Raw genomic sequence first — 16,543 nt, 5'->3', positions numbered from 1 at the left:
TATTTATGTTATAGACAGGAGTATCTATATCAAGAACATATAAACCATTAAATAATCGTGCAACCCCGTAGGTAACATTATTGAATGAAAAGAAACAACTATTATTCTGAATCAAAAACGAAAAAACTTTCTTGTCCAAACAAAAACCGAAATAATATTTCCCGCAAATTGCAGGCACATAAAAACAGTTATCTAGTTCTAAAATACGCCCAGTGGGCAACGATAAACGATAAGTCCCTACAGCTAAAACAACAACCTTTACTCTATTTCCAACTCGTAGGTCGACTTCTCCCTTCGCCAATGTCCAACTTTCCTGAATTTCCTGCACATTATACAAATATGAGAACCATATCCGGTATCTAATACCCAAGATGTAGAAGTAGACAAATAGACTTCTATAACATAATTAGATGCAGTAACAACAACCTTCTTCTTCTTCAGATCCTCCGAATAAGCATTACAGCTCCTCTTCCAATGACTTGGTTTCTTGCAATAGTGACAATGACCAACCTTTGGAACACCATCTTTAGGCTTCAAAGCCTTGGTCGGATTAGGTTTCGGATTGGCATTAGATTTAGATCCCATCTTCCTTTTGCCTTTCCATTTACCTTTTCCTTTGGCCTTCCCTTTATTCACCATCAACATGGGAGCAGGGGATGCCTTCTGAACGTTGGTCTCAGCAGTATTCAGCATAGCAAACCGTTCGGTGGGATTCTTATCTATATCATTTATATTGTAATTCATCACCAATTGAGAATAACTATTGTTTAAAGATAGCAAAATTAGGTCAGTCTGCTGCTCCACAGCAATTGGGGCACCCAACTTGGAAAAGTACTCAATATACCCAATCATCCTTAGAACATGCGGTCCAACCGGATCACGTTCTCCCTGCTTACATGCATGCAATGATTTAAATGTATCAAACCTCTCCTGACGAGCCTGTACTTTAAACTTATGTTTAAGGTGCTCAATTATATCATATGAATCCATATTCTCATATTGTTTTTAAAGTTCAGCACTCATGGTCGCTAACATGAGACATTGAACATCCGTGTCATCATCGATATGTTTCTAATAAACATTATGTTGAGCATGAGATGCTCCTTCAAGGAGAGGTGCAGGGCGAGGGATATCTATGACATAGAGCTTGCGCTCTTGTTTGAGGACAATCCTCAAGTTACTCTGTCAGTCAAGGAGGTTTGTTCCTATCAGCTTGTCATTCTCAAGGACTGATCGCACAGAGAAGTTGTTTGAATTGATTGCCACTGATCAGACTAATAGCCCTAACTATTAATTCGAAAAGAGTGTCTTCTATATACTTTCTAGTGAGCCAAGATCCAAATTTTCACAACATTTTAGTTCAGCTTTGGCTTTACTCCTAAAACATAATTCAATAAGGTAGACAACATTTGTCAATTATATTAACTATATAACTCTTGGATAGTTTAGTGGAACAATATTTATTCTTATTTATCCAATAAATCTCACAAAACTCTATGTCTCTAAGTTCACAATCCTATTGTGATAACTTAGTTAAGTTAAACCCAAAGGTTTAAAAAGTATCTTATACTTCAACACGCCGTCCCACGATAGATGGGAGTACTTCGCTCTAGCGAACCCACTCCTTACCGATCTAGGGCTTAACGCGTTGGACATATTGGAAGGTATCTAAATAATTTAATATAAACATTAGGGTTTATTTAGTATTATAACGATCATGATTCCATCATAAAGAGATTCCCAATTTTTCCTTGAATAAAATAATTCAAATCAATACTCGTCAATGGTTTGATTTCCAGGTAGTGGAGGAGTCACATCGGTCTCGCTTAAAACCCACAGCCTTACAAGTTCTATGAACCCGTTGTTGACAAAATCGCCCCATGTCGGAAATAAAGAATATTCGTATTTCATTCCGTGTTTCATAAACACGAGAATCTCATAATCATTTTTAAATTTTAAAATCTTGAGTCATTACAGATTTTATCTTGTTTAGGCATGGCATGGGTGCCGTATCTAATACATACATTCATGCATGATTAATCTAATTAAAGCATGCATCATTAACTATTCTATACATACATTCATACATCAATATGTAAAGTGCAATAAAGTAAATGTGTTTGGTTATGGCCCCATCCTATGTGATCTTTATCAAGCTCATGATAAAGATCAAGGTCAATCTAATGTGGTGATAGAAATAAATACAACTACTTATTACATAAGTCTTCTTCTTTGTTTAGACTTCTTATATGCCTGGTCTTCTTCTTTGAATCACCTCCATTAGATAGCCTTCTTGAGTCTTCAAATACATTAAATTATTGAAAGTAAAACTAATCTAATGAACTTACAAGAATAACTTGAGTTACATTCGAGATTTATGATTACAAAGATTAACGACATGCAAGTCGTATTTAAAACAAAAACCAAAACCAAAACCAAAACCATTACACTAAGGTTGAAAGGCCATAAACATCCACCATGCCCATACAACACATAAAAGCAGGTTAAAACATATAATCTGATCTTAACATATCATATTATCCACGATCAAATCATAAAAGAAATCTGACAAAAATCAGAAAAATCAGAATGAAATCAGAAAAACAAGAATCATTGTTTACGGGTAATAAAAGACGTCAAACGCCTTACAGACGAGTCGATGATAGCTTTAGCTATCAGTTTTATTCTGACGCTCATTTACCTTTCGAATAGGGTATTCGTTTACGTAAATCGGACACCAGACCCATATTTCAGCAAATCTGTAGCAGCCAATTCAGAATCCGTATCTAATACGATTCTCATAATGAGAACAAACATAAATCTTGTATATATCAGTATATATACAGATTACATAATCATCTTATGATTATACAACTCACATGAATATCATATATTCAAAACCATACATATACAAGCATATTATATCCACATCAACTATTGGCGAATCACGTACATGCTCATATATCGAAAATGGTTAAAGATATAAATGAATTAAAAACTTTTCGCAAGTAGCTCTGATGCCATTGAAGGATTTTTAGCACATAAACGCAATAAAAAATGTAATTTTAAATCTTAAAAATCGAAACCCTCTGCAGGATGCATGCGAAAAATAATATTTAATTCGTAGTTTAGTATATTTACCTTAAGAAGCTTTACGTTAATGGAAAGATGGAGGTCTTGAATGATCACCACTTAGCCCGTCACTAGAACGATCTACGCCTTGAAGGTATCCACACGAATTATCACCTGTAGGATGGGTGTGTACTAGCACGTTCTTGAGACCACCTTCTTGCTCTCTCTATCTCTCTTGAAGCTGCTAGGGTTTATGTTTTATCAAATAAAACGTGTATCCCAAATTCTATTAGAAAGAGATATTATATAGGTAAGAGTTAATGGGCCTCCAACCCAAAATTGAATTTTAGAGTTATTATTATTATTAAATTCGAAATTCTAATTATTGTATTATTAAGTCTCACTTAATCATCCAATAACTTAATTCATATTTAATATTAAATTCGAATTTCCTATTTATTTAAATAATTAAGTCACACTTAATTAATAACAAATAATTCGAATTACTTACATTTAATTTAAATCCGAATTCAAATTAAATAATCCTCCAATCATTCTTTGTGCGACCCTTTAGGTTAGTTTTACATGGGCAACAATTTTAAATCTAATTTAAAATCATAAACAATGAGCGATATCTAGTAATACATCATTGTTATGCAAGTAATAATAATTAAATCGATGATCAATTAAACCTTTCGTGAATAATGTACAATGTAATATAATACCTTTAGCCTTATATTATAGATCAAACTCGAGGCATGCATTGTGTCATCCTCTGTTAACGTTCAATCCTTCTTTCCATGATCAATGAGTAAAATATTAAACAAATTAGTATTTAAGCACGTCCATGCATTTTATTGTCTTACTCAATCAAGAGGCCAATACTATCACTCCTTTAATAAAGGAGGGCTAAATCTCATACGATTCATAATGTACCATATGTGTACTTTTATTATTAACCAGTCAAGGATAACTTTCAATAATACCAAAGTATATTAATTCTCGTATAGAAATATAATGATTTCAGGTCAAAGGACCAATACATCATTATCACTATGAGATTAACTTATGACACTATAAACATGTAGTATCTCACAACGGGTCAATCCAACCCCATATATTTAATACATGTGCATGTGTTTTTGACTTTAGTATCAATATACCTATGATCAAGTATTCTTTCGGCATAACTGGCGAGGTATCTCTGGCTATTCTCTGAACTTCTCCGTATTGTCTGAGATTCTGGATGTTCTATAAATAAATCAATTCGTATGGAGTATCTGCGGGTATCGAACACTTCAATAGAGCATATCATTATATCGTGGAGCATTCTGCTTTCGAATCGGGTTGTGAGTCTTTGTATTTAAATTTTGTATTTCATTTGATTTGATTTGTTAATTTAGGGTTTTCAAATTTGGGATTTTCCTTGAGTGACTATTAACTTCTCTAGTTCTTCACTTGTTGGGTTGTATATTATTTGTTGTGTTATAATAGTAATATATCTGATATTCAGTTCATTATACTTATAGTTATATCTGTTTTAGTAGATGTGTATGTGTATTTATATATAAGTGATTTTATATCCTCTGTTTTCTTCCTTCTGGTTATTTTACAGTATATACAATGTTTTATATATGTATAAATAACTAAATTTGGTTTATAATAGCCAATCTTAATTTCGTAATTCTGAAATCTATATCGATTTTTTGTAATCTGGTCATGGATTTCAAGGCATCTCATAATCCTTGTTTACCACAGATTTAGGCATTTTGTGATTTTTTTAATTGTTGTATTGGATATTGTACTTTCAGCAGGTTGAAATTGGTTATTTGTTTGGTGAGAGTGCGAAAGAGGTATTGCCTATAATTCTTGTCGCTTGCTGCCTATAACAAGGCTGCCAATTAGCTAAACTTATTTTGGGCAAAAGGCTTGTGGCAAGGGGATATTGCAACATCAAGTACGGAAGTTTCTTTCTTTAGTTAGAACGTACAAAAAGTTCAGTTGACCAGAGTGACCAAAATAAGTTACATAAAGGTCGCTTTTGCAGGCATTTATATTGCTGGAAGGGAGAGTAAATTATTTGATCAGTTCTTTTTACTTTGATATGGAAAATTTTCATACTATTTTACTCCACTTAGGTGACTAATCAAGTTTGTAGCTTTTTATTAATAGATTAGCCTTTTTCTCTTCATTTCAGGTTTTATATACAATTATATACACAATTATCTTGACTCGCAGAGTTGTTGAAAACACCTTATACTAGCTAATGGAAGAAATACAAAAGTCCTTTCAAATAAGTTTTATAATTGAATATTCAACTTAAAGCCGAGGAGTTAGTGAAGAATTACAATACTTGTTTAGGAAAATATGGTTCAAAGAAAATATTTGTTTGAACTGTCTCTTAAGCAAAGAGTTAGAAGCTTAGCTTAAGAAGATGACACCTCTTAATGGAAGTGCGAGTCTTCTGTTTTGCGCAAGGTGTAGATTTTTTTTTTAAGAAAATAAGCCCCTGGGCCAGGAAACATTCGGAAGGTTAAAAGTGGTGTTAATATATATGTGTTTGTTAATTCCATAGTTACATATTTTTTTACGTAGAGTCGTAGATAGCATTGATGAAAAGAAACTACCTTCTCCGGGTTGATTTCCTTTTTTACTTTATTGCTCATAAAATAATGAATAAGGTGCAAGAATTATATTTATACATGTTGATATAAGAATTCGTTATGATTTCTTCAAATAATTTAATGCAAATCTCGATAATCTATATTGCTTGTTTTTCTATGCAATAATCAGTTGCTTTATTAATGACTTGAAAATATACTGGTATGTTATGCAGGATCTGATAATGTAGAAGTTGATTTTCCCTACCTTGAAATCCAACAAGTGAGTGTTTGAAGTGGAAAAGTGCTTGTAGGGATCTGGTTTTCAGAGGTCGGTCACAACACCGGGAACCCAAAATTCTAAAAGAAAAGTGCTGGTAGGGATTTGTCCCTTGTGTGCTTCAAACTTCACAGTAAAGTTTATACTTTTTTGCTTTCGAATTGATTTGTTAGTCTTCCCAGCCTATAACATCGATGTGTATTATTTGTTAATATTAGGGTTTAAATTTCTCCGTTATGATTTTATTTTAGGGGTTTACTTTTCAGTTGCTCTATCAATTGAAGAAATTGGGTTTATAAGAATTGTTATAATTGCATTTTAAATTATGATTTAAGCAATGTTTGAGAAGTCAATCGCAGGTATCACAATCAAGAGATGAGTCTTGCTGCTCAGTCGGTCTTTGTCCTGTAGGCTCTTACAACTCACTGTAAGTATTTCTGTCTGTAGTTGTTGTATTTTGTTAGGCTCTATCTATATATTTCATGTAATTATTGTGTTTTGTTTGTACCTACAAAATTTCATGTGATTATGATATATATATATATGAATAAATTTGGTCATCTATTGTTGTATTGTGTGAAGTTAATTATGTCTTATTTTTAAAGAATGCGCTTGATGCTTATTTGAAAGAGATCTGATTATTGTTTCAGTTTTATCTTTAAATTATTTAGATGGGATAGTGAATTCAGTTTCATATTTAAATTATTACACAGGACATATAGTTGTTTAGTCTATATATTTTTGAGAGTGCCATACCCTTAGCAATGCTCCACCAAAACCTTGTTAGATAGATCAAGGCTAAATTAAAACAGGACTCAAGTGTTTAAACTGAAATAAACAAACAGATGTACCAAAATGGCTTAAACTTTTATTACACAAAGACATTACAGATATATAGAATGACTACTGAAACAAAAGCTAAAAACTAGGAGCTGGAAGTACTTTCCTATTACTACTGAACTACTAAACGTTATTCCTCCACTACTGCCTATAAACTCGCTACTGCATAAAGACCATTTCCAGTTGATGACTTGGTCACCAGACAAACATAATAATAGAAACAAAATGCAATATAAATGACACCAGTTTAGATTAAAAAATCAAACAAGTTTCCCCCTTAATCTAAACTCGTCCAGATAGGTCCTTCACACCAAGCAGCCTTCGCATCTTTTCAAATTTGAACATTACAAGAGACTTAGTTAGGATATCAGCACGTTGTCTTTCAGAAACTATATGCTTCACCACAATTTCACCTCTTTCAACACATTCTCGGATAAAATGATAACGGATACTTATATGCTTACTACGCCCATGGAACACTGGATTTCTAGTTAAATCAATTGCAGATTTGTTATCTATATATAAGACCACTGGACCAGAATGCTTACCAGTTACCTCAGTTAGCAAATTCTTGAGCCAAATTGCTTGACAAGCGGCTGCTGTTGCCGCCATGAACTCAGCCTCACAGGAGCTCAGTGCCAAACACCTCTGTTTCTGAGACACCCACGTTATCAAACTTTCGTTGAGATAAAAAACCATACCCCCTGTACTCCTCCTATCTTCTGTAGGACCTACAAATTCGCTATCTGAATACCTAGTTAAGATGTTGTTTCTGCTGTCCTTTGTATATATAAGACTAAAATTTAATGTGCCTTTACATAACATAGGATGCATTTCGCTGCATTTAAATGCACAGATGTTGGTTTCTCCATAAATCTGCTAATAATGCCAACAAAGAATGCAATGTCAGGTCTGGTGTGGACAAGGTAACGCAGGCCTCCCACTATGGATTTGAAAAACATGGAATCCACCTCCTTTCCTCCTTCGTCCTTTGTAATTACTTCTTTAGGATCCATTGGATACCTGACCGGGTTGCACTCCGCTAAACCTGCTTTTTCCGGTATCTTTTTTGCATATGCAGTTTGTCTTAATTCTATACGACCAGGACTCTATTTCACTTCAATTCCCAGATAATGAGACAACAACCCAAATTGCTCATTTCAAACCTTTTACTCATTTGTGACTTAAACTCATTTATAACTGTATTGCTTGTACCAGTGATCAACAGGTCGTCAACATACACAGCAATAATTAGGGTTTCTCCATCAATTTTCTTAGTGTAGACAACATGCTCATAGGGACACCTAAGAAGACCAAGTTCTTCCATGCATCCATTTAGTTTTACGTACCATGCTCGGGGCGCTTGTCACAGTCCATACAATGCCTTATACAATCTGTAAACCAAATGGTCTTTACCTTCTTTGATGAAACCCTCGGGTTGGGATACATATACTTCTTCCTCGATATCCTCATTCAAGAAGGCAGTTTTCACATCGAGGTGGTGTACCTCCCAACTCTGTTTAGCAGCAAGAGCAAGTAACAATCAACCCATTTCTAACCAAGTGACTGGTGCAAAGATTTCTCCAAAATCAATTCCCTTTCTTTGTACGTAGCCTTTGGAAATAATTTTTTCCTTGTATTTTATGATCTTCCCATCTATGTTTCTCTTCAACTTGTAAACCCACTTTAGGTCGATTGATTTTTGTCCAGGTGGCAGCGTCGTTAATTCCCAAGTATTATTTTTTTTAACTGACTCTATCTCTCTCTTCATAGCTTCTCTCCATTGTTTTTCCTTAGATGCCTGTTTGTAGCTTGTAGGTTCATCAGCTGCTACAAAAAACAATTCATCTTCTTCTAGCTTAATTTCATCAGTGTTGGCATATATATCAGCAAGTGACCTATAAGTTTTAGCTTCATTGCTCATCTCAGATTCTGAGACTGACGTGGAGGAATTTGACGAATGTAGAGACCCTTTTATAGTTCCAAAAATTTTCTGTTTCAACGGCAGAATTTTCAGCATCGTGAGTTTGTACATTTGACGAATGTAGAGACCCTTCTGCAGTTCCGGAATTTGATGTTTCAACAACAGAATTTTCAGCATCGTGACTTTGTACATCATTTCTTTCTCCCATTTCGACTCCATTGAATTTTGCAGTACCTGTCCCCAGTACTATGAATGTCTCTGCTTGTGGAGTGTGGTCTTCTATATTTTGTTTCCACAACCACGATTTCGTTTCTTCAAAAATAATATCTCGACTAACATGGACCTTCTTATTTACTGGGTCATATAGTCTGTACGCCTTCGTTCCGGGCTTTTCGCTAGGTGTATCACATCCTTGCTCCTATCATCCAATTTCTTCATGTTTACACCAGCTATCCTCATGTGTGCTACGCACCCAAACACACGGACATGTCCAATATTAGGTTTCTGCCCTGACCATGCCTCATACGGAGTAATACCGGAAATAGCTCGAGTAGGTAATCTGTTTAGTAGGTAGATGGCATGTCGAACAGCTTCTCCCCAGAACTGACCAGGTACCTTCATCTCCTTTAACAGGCTTCTTGCCATTTCAATCATTGTTATATTTCGTTGTTCCACCACACCGTTCTGCTGAGGCGAATAAGAAGCTGTAAATTGCCTTGTAATTCCATTCTTAGCACAGTAATTTGTGAATTCTCTGGAGAAAAATTCACCTCTTCTATCAGTTCTAAAAGTCTTAATCATTTTCTCTTTCCCATCTTCAACTTATGCTCTGAAGTGTTTAAAGACCTCAAAGGTTTCGTCCTTCATTTTTAACATATATGCCCACATAACACGACTGTGATCGTCCACTAGCAAGAAAATATATTTGTTTCCCGCCACTATGGATGGTGTAATCGGACCACATAAGTCACCGTGCACCAGCTCTAACACCTTCCTTGCGCTATAACTTGTTTGAGGTGGAAAAGAGTTCCGCGTTTGCTTTGACATGAGACATCCTGAACACACCTCCTTAGGATTTTTCAGTTTAGGCAGACCATGTACCATCTGTTTCGAGGCTAAGTGAACCATTGCATTAAAAATTACGTGTCCAAGTCGAGAGTTCCAAAGCCACTCCTGACTATACTGTTGGGATAACAAACAGTCAGGTTCTTCAAACACTAGAATTATTTTATACAGCCTGTTCAATGACCTTTTCACTTTCATCAACAAATTTCCTTGAGCATCTCGAATCCATAGATTTTCACCACTTATAATAATTTTGTCCCCTTCTTCTTATAATTGCCCAAGACTAATAATATCACTACGAAGGCAGGGAATATAGTATACCTCGCGAAGGAGTCGTTCTTCTCTTAACTTGCACTTGATTGCTATAGACCCTCTTCCCTTGATGTGAACAACCGATCCATCACCAAATCTAACTTCCCCTCTTATTTTCTCATCCAATTTTCTGAATTTTGATCGTTGTCTAGTTATGTGATTGCTTGCCCCATTGTCCAGGTACCATAAGTTTGACTCAAAATAGTTTCTATCACTGTTTTGGCTTAACCTTGGGCTCACTCTTTCTTCATTTATCAGTATTATTTCTTCTTTGTTTTCTTCTCCTTCAGTCAAAAGCAGGGCTGGTTCATCATCATATATTTGTGCTATATTGACCTCTTCCTTTGGTTCTTTGTCACGTCTTGGCTTCTTGCACTCTGCGGCATAGTGGCCATACCCAAGACAGTTTAAACAACGTACTTTGCTTTTGTCACGATCACCGCGAAATGTATCCCTTCCTCGAAATTTCTGACAGGGTCCTTCTATTTTTATTGATTTCTTAAGCCATTCGTCCCTAGTAAGGAACAATTTATTTTCTTCCTTTTCCCGCTTTCTCCACTCGTCTTCGGTCAGAAGCAACTGACCAGTGCCTGTACTAGGTTCAGTTTGACCTCGGAACCTCTCTTCATGAGCCTTCAACGAACCAACAATTTCTTCAATGAACATCTTCTCCAAGTCTCCGAATTGCTCAATGGCAGAAGTAATCTGCAAAAAATTTTATGGCATTACACGTAATACCTTCTTTAATATATATGCTTCAGCCATGTCTTCTCCCAATTCACAGATGTTTGTCACCAAACCGTTCAATTTCAGACGAAAATCATCAAGTGATTCTGAATCCTTCATACTCATTGATTCAAACTCAAATTTTAGGGTCTGAATTCTCGCCTTCTTTACACGTTCTGCCCCCTGGCAGAGAATCTTTATTGCCTCACAGGCTTCTTTTGCCATTTGTTTCTCAGCAACGGACAAAAGTATATCCTCATGTATACCCTGATAAATGGCTGCTAATGCCATCTTATCAGTCTTCTCTACAACTGCAGCTTTTGGATCCTTCGGCATTACTGCTTCCCAGATATCATGTGCCTGCATGTACACTTTCATTTTCAACACCCACACCGTGTAGTTCTCCCTAGTCAGCATAGGATAATTCAAGCCAAGTGTACCCTCCTTAGTTTTCCCAGTTTCCATTGTTGATCCCTTCGGCATATATTTGGGCATCAACAGTTTTACTGAACCTCTGATACCACAATGTTAGACAGATCAAGGCTAAACTAAAACAGGTCTCAAGTGTTTAAACTGAAATAAACAAACAGATGTACCAAAATGGCTTAAACTTTTATTACGCAAAGACATTACTGATATATAGAATGACTACAGAAACAAAAGCTGAAAACTAGGAGCTGTAACTACTTTCCTATTACTACTGAACTACTAAATGTTATTCCTCCACTACTGCCTACAAACTCGCCACTGCATAAAGACCACTTCCAGTTGATGACTTGGTCACCAGAGAAACATAATAATAGAAAGAAAATGCAATATAAATGACACCAGTTTAGATTAAAAAATCCAACAAACCTTTGGTTTCTATTATGTACTTAGTTTATGGACATTGGGTATTAAGGAGGAGGTTAATTATGGTTAAGAGAGGAGGGAAAGAGCAGAGTGGAGTTGAATTTGCTATTCAGAGAAATAAGGCCCTGGACACCATCAAATATTTAAGGTATATTTCCGGCTTTTCATATCATATATATGATGCTCCGTGATATCATGTAAAAAAATTTAGAAACACATATTGAGACATTCTACTTATCATAAGCTAGTTTTTTTAACACAAAAATTTAAGCCAATATGGCTATTGTATATTACTTTGTTCATTGTTATTTAGTGCGAGAAGCTAGGTGACCAGGGTGTATTGGTTGATCCTTTAAAATAAAAGACAGATGCATAGTTTACCTCTATTAGGTAATGCACAAAGATTTCATTCTTGTTCCCACCCATGTATATGACAATAATGGATCTCGTGTCGTTTCTATTAGTATACAATAAATAATAACAGTACAAGTTGTGTTGTTTTTGTGAATATATATTAAATAATAACAGTAGAATTTAATCTTCTACTTATTATCCGTAGAGCATGAAAAAAATTATTTTAAATAAAAACAGGCCAGTTGGTGAAACATTGTTAGTTGTAAGAATATTTTTTAAATATCATTTTATTATTAATTATCTAAAATTTTTATGTAACTACGTTCTCTTGTTTTATTTTGTTGAAGGAGTTATGTTAAAATGCGGTGATAATTTTTAGGCAATATGGCTACACATATTTTTACTTCAGTGTACATTTTTATGGTCTCGATTAGTTACTTTTTTCTCAATGCTAGACATTCTTGAAAATCTTCTCATGTGCAAGTAGTCACGCAGATAAAGTCAAGTCTGAAGGTGAAAACCATTTCCCAAGCTTATAGACCATTTTTTATATTGAAAACAATCCACTAAACGGTATTTAGGTTAGTTAGATTCCTTGATATGTTATCTAGCATTTTAAACTTGGACCATGGGGTTCAAATTGGCTCATTTACTAAAGTTTTTTTTGAATTTCTTGTTTCTTGCTAGGAAGGACAAGTTTAGGTTTTTGAGAGAAGCAGATAATCTCTTCCAATATATTGGGCCGGATACTTGTAGAAAGGCAATTCAATTAGATTCTTAATTATATGATTTTTTTGTATGAACCAATCAGCAAGATTTGACTTGTATCAAGTGAACTACCTCTTTGAGGTTCGTGAAAGTTGTGATCGGAATTTATTTCAATAGAGAACAGTAATTTGAGTTTCGAGTATAATTTTGTTGGAATTTGGTTTAGACGTTGTTAATTTTAGTTAAACATTTAAGTTTTTATTTTGTCCTAACTTTACATGTAAAAAAGATAGTCCATAATTAATTAAATTAGGGATTCTAAATTGTTGGATATTAGTTGTATGGGAAAAACCTTCTAAGTTGCATATCGTGTGTAAAAGAGCTACGCAGATGCTACTAGTTTCAACTGAAATATCTTAGATAGCATTTGTGAAAGTGTTATATAAGCAAGTTTGCACTTGGATAACGTTTACTTACACAGCGCTCCTAAAAATGCTATATAAGTAATATACTTGGATAGCGCTAAAACAAGTGCTATGCAAGTGATTTGTACTTGCATAGCACTGGCTTCCATAGCGCTTAAAAGCGCTATGCAAGCTCAAAAATAAACGCTATGGAATTTAAAATTTGTAGTAGTGTAAGTCACATACTTAGAGATATAGATTTACATGTCATATTCTAAGGACATTTATTAATCTAACATCTTATCGCAAAAAATAAAGATATAATAAATTACTTAAGAATAATCCATATAATCATAATTAATAATCCAAATGTTTTATAACATAAACATAATAGTGTTGTCTCTAGCGCACAAACACTAACAGTTAAAGACCCCCCATTTAACATCAGTTTTAAACTGATGTGAAAGGGGACATATAACATCGGTTTTTAATATAAAGCTGATATCTATATCTTGATGTTAAATTTCTAATGCACATCTATCATTTATATATTACTACCTCCGTCCCTCTCATTTGTTTACAGTTTTTTTTACATGCTCGGCACACATTTTAAGTGAACTATAAAGTATATCCCTATAATTTATTTTTAAAATTTTCTTTTTTTTGTATAAAAAATTTAAATATTATATTTTTATTTAAAAAAAAAAATTAAAAAAAAATTATGCAACTATATTTAATAAGAGCATTAAAGTGTGTGTCGAGCCCCGTCCCCCAATGTAAAGAATTGAGGGGGGCGGAGGGAGTACTATAATATGCTATTTTTATTAATTTATAGATATGTTGGATAAACAATAATTTTGTGTGACCAGTATAATTTAGTTAAAACTGATGTTACTAATATCTTTGACATCTGTTTTCATAATAAAATGATGTTACTAATAGCTTTTACCTCAGTTTTTTTAAAAAACTGATATAGTAGATGAACCTGATGTCTATCATTATAATTAACATCACTATTTTGTAAGAAAACGTTGTCTAATGTACTCTTTATCGTCGGTTTTTTAATCTAAAGTCTTTGTTTGTTATGGTATTTAACATCAGTTTTTCTGAATGAACTGATGTATATATACTACAAAAATTGATGTTATTATGTTAAATTAATATCATTTTTCATTGAAATAAAACGTTGCACATTTTAAAAATATAGATGCAAAAAAAATGTCAAAAGAAGAAACTATTAAAATCAAACTTTAATTATCATTACCAAATCAAATCGATGAAGTCCTACAATGATGAAAAAACAAAAAACTTACAACTCTCATAGCTTTCTACTTTCCAACCCTATCCCCCCTTCATAAATTCCGCTACAATTTCTCTCGCGAGACCTTTCATGATCTTAGTGTCGATACCTATCCCTCGTCTCTATCATGATTGCGGTCCCTATCTCTTTCACCTGAAACACCTCTTCTACGTCTACTCTCGACTTCCCTTTCCCTCTGTTTTCTTCTTTCTTCTACGTCCTTCTCCCTTACTAACCTTTCATGTTCCTTGCTTTCTCCTCGAGTTATAACTCATGCATCATGTCTTTCATTATCAGATATGTAAGGACAAACATTTTGTTTAGCTGGTAAGAAGTAGTGTTAAAAGGATCAAGATGCATTTTGGTACAAAAAATATAACAACTCATATGTTTTTGTATTATTTAAAGATGTAATTATTGAATAATTAAATAAATACAATATGTGTATCGAATATGTTAGCCGTGTATTGCTTAATATTATTTATGTGTGATCTATTGGTGTACAAGGTTTATGTGCGTAATTAATTATTGAGTTATACTGATTTGTTTTCACTTTTTAAAGTGGATTTATTATAAATTTATTTGCATAAATATTTGGATTGTCTGTAAAAATTTTTTTATGATTTTATAATTCAATAATTATTTTTCGGATTTATAAAAATATAGAAATCAATATTTCGTTAATTATTTACCCTTAAATCAATACTGATTTTTTTGTAAAATCAATATTAAATTCATAAATGCTTCAAAAATTACGAAACTCATATTTTATCAAGTTTGGAATATTTCGAGAATTTACAAATTATTTGGTAAATTTTGGGATTAAATCCACCTGCATGTGCGTTCACGAAATTGTTAAATGCGGGTATGGTATACGAACCAAAAATGTTTTAAAAATTTTTAAAAAATTATTTTATTAGTTTTCGGATATTTAGAAAATTCTAAGACTATTTTGGGATCATTCCGATTATACGTATTTGCAAGTTATACTGCTAAAAGGTTAAAGAAACGATGGGATCACCCAACGAATGGACGAGCTCAAAGGGAATTGGGTTTTCGGTCAGAATGGAGGACACGTGGCATAGAAATTGAGCTGCGTGGCAACATTTCCCTCATGCGAGTTTAATGACCTGATAAAAATAATATATTTTATCTCATTTTCTTTTCATCAGTTTCTCATCTTCTCTCTTGTCTATCTCTACCAAATCTCTCTCTTATCTCCCCTCTCCGTGTCTCTCTCGTGTAATTTCTCTCCCTCCCGTCTTCCTAATTATGTTCCCCTGGTCTTGGTAAGTATCTCCATCACCGCTTTCTCTGTTTTTCCGGCGACCGCCACCACTCTTTAGCTTGAAGAAAATGGTTTGGGGTGGGGGTTTATTTATAGGAGAAGTTGGGTGGATTCAATGGTGGAGATTTGAGGAAAATGGATGGTGGATGGTGTATGTCACTTGAATTGATGACATGGAAAGGAAAGTGTGTTTCTATGCAACTTGCGATATGAGAAAAAAAAATTATGGGTTCGAAATCTCAGCTGATATATTTGAATAAATATATATTTTCTTTTTCTTTTAATCATTGTTTTATCACTTAATTAAGGATTAAACACTATTAATTATGACCACCTTGAAAACACCTAAACAAATACCATAAAAAATATGATAATTACTTAAATAATATAAAATGATGTCCTTGGTCAACTTTATTCAATGGTAACTAGGTCAAATGTGGTCAACTGTGGGAACAACTGCCTCGATTTTTATGTCCGGATAAAAATTCTCTGAATGTTACAAAATTTTTACCATACTTATAAAATACCATTTAAATTATCCATACAAAATTTCAAGTCATTCTAACATGTGGAAGTATTTTATCTAAAAATAAAATTGTTCTATCAACCTTTTTTCCGAGTAAAAATACCATTGGTCTTGAAATAAAGGAGATGGATCTTTTGACCAAAGTTTTGACTTGGATAAATACTTAAAATATATTTTCTAATATAAAAAATATATTTGGATGATAGGAAATGTGTTTTAGTATTTTTGAATAATTTTCTCCGAAAAATGCTGAGTTTATGAACTGGGAGAAAATTACTATAAGTATACAGAA

General features: G+C 33.7%; 1 long non-coding RNA gene across 1 annotated transcript; it reads left to right on the top strand.

The window, feature by feature from the left end:
* Window positions 1-4,241: 4,241 nt before the first annotated feature.
* LOC141665868 (uncharacterized) lies at window positions 4,242-12,921 on the top strand. The gene is made up of 4 exons (XR_012552145.1): window positions 4,242-4,421; window positions 4,884-5,029; window positions 5,909-6,379; window positions 12,713-12,921. It is a non-coding gene; the product is annotated as an uncharacterized LOC141665868 (long non-coding RNA).
* The last annotated feature ends 3,622 nt before the right edge of the window (window positions 12,922-16,543 follow it).

The sequence above is a fragment of the Apium graveolens genome, chromosome 1, assembly GCF_009905375.1.
Source record: "Apium graveolens cultivar Ventura chromosome 1, ASM990537v1, whole genome shotgun sequence".
NCBI lineage: Eukaryota > Viridiplantae > Streptophyta > Magnoliopsida > Apiales > Apiaceae > Apium > Apium graveolens.
This window is presented reverse-complemented; position numbering and strand designations above follow the sequence as displayed.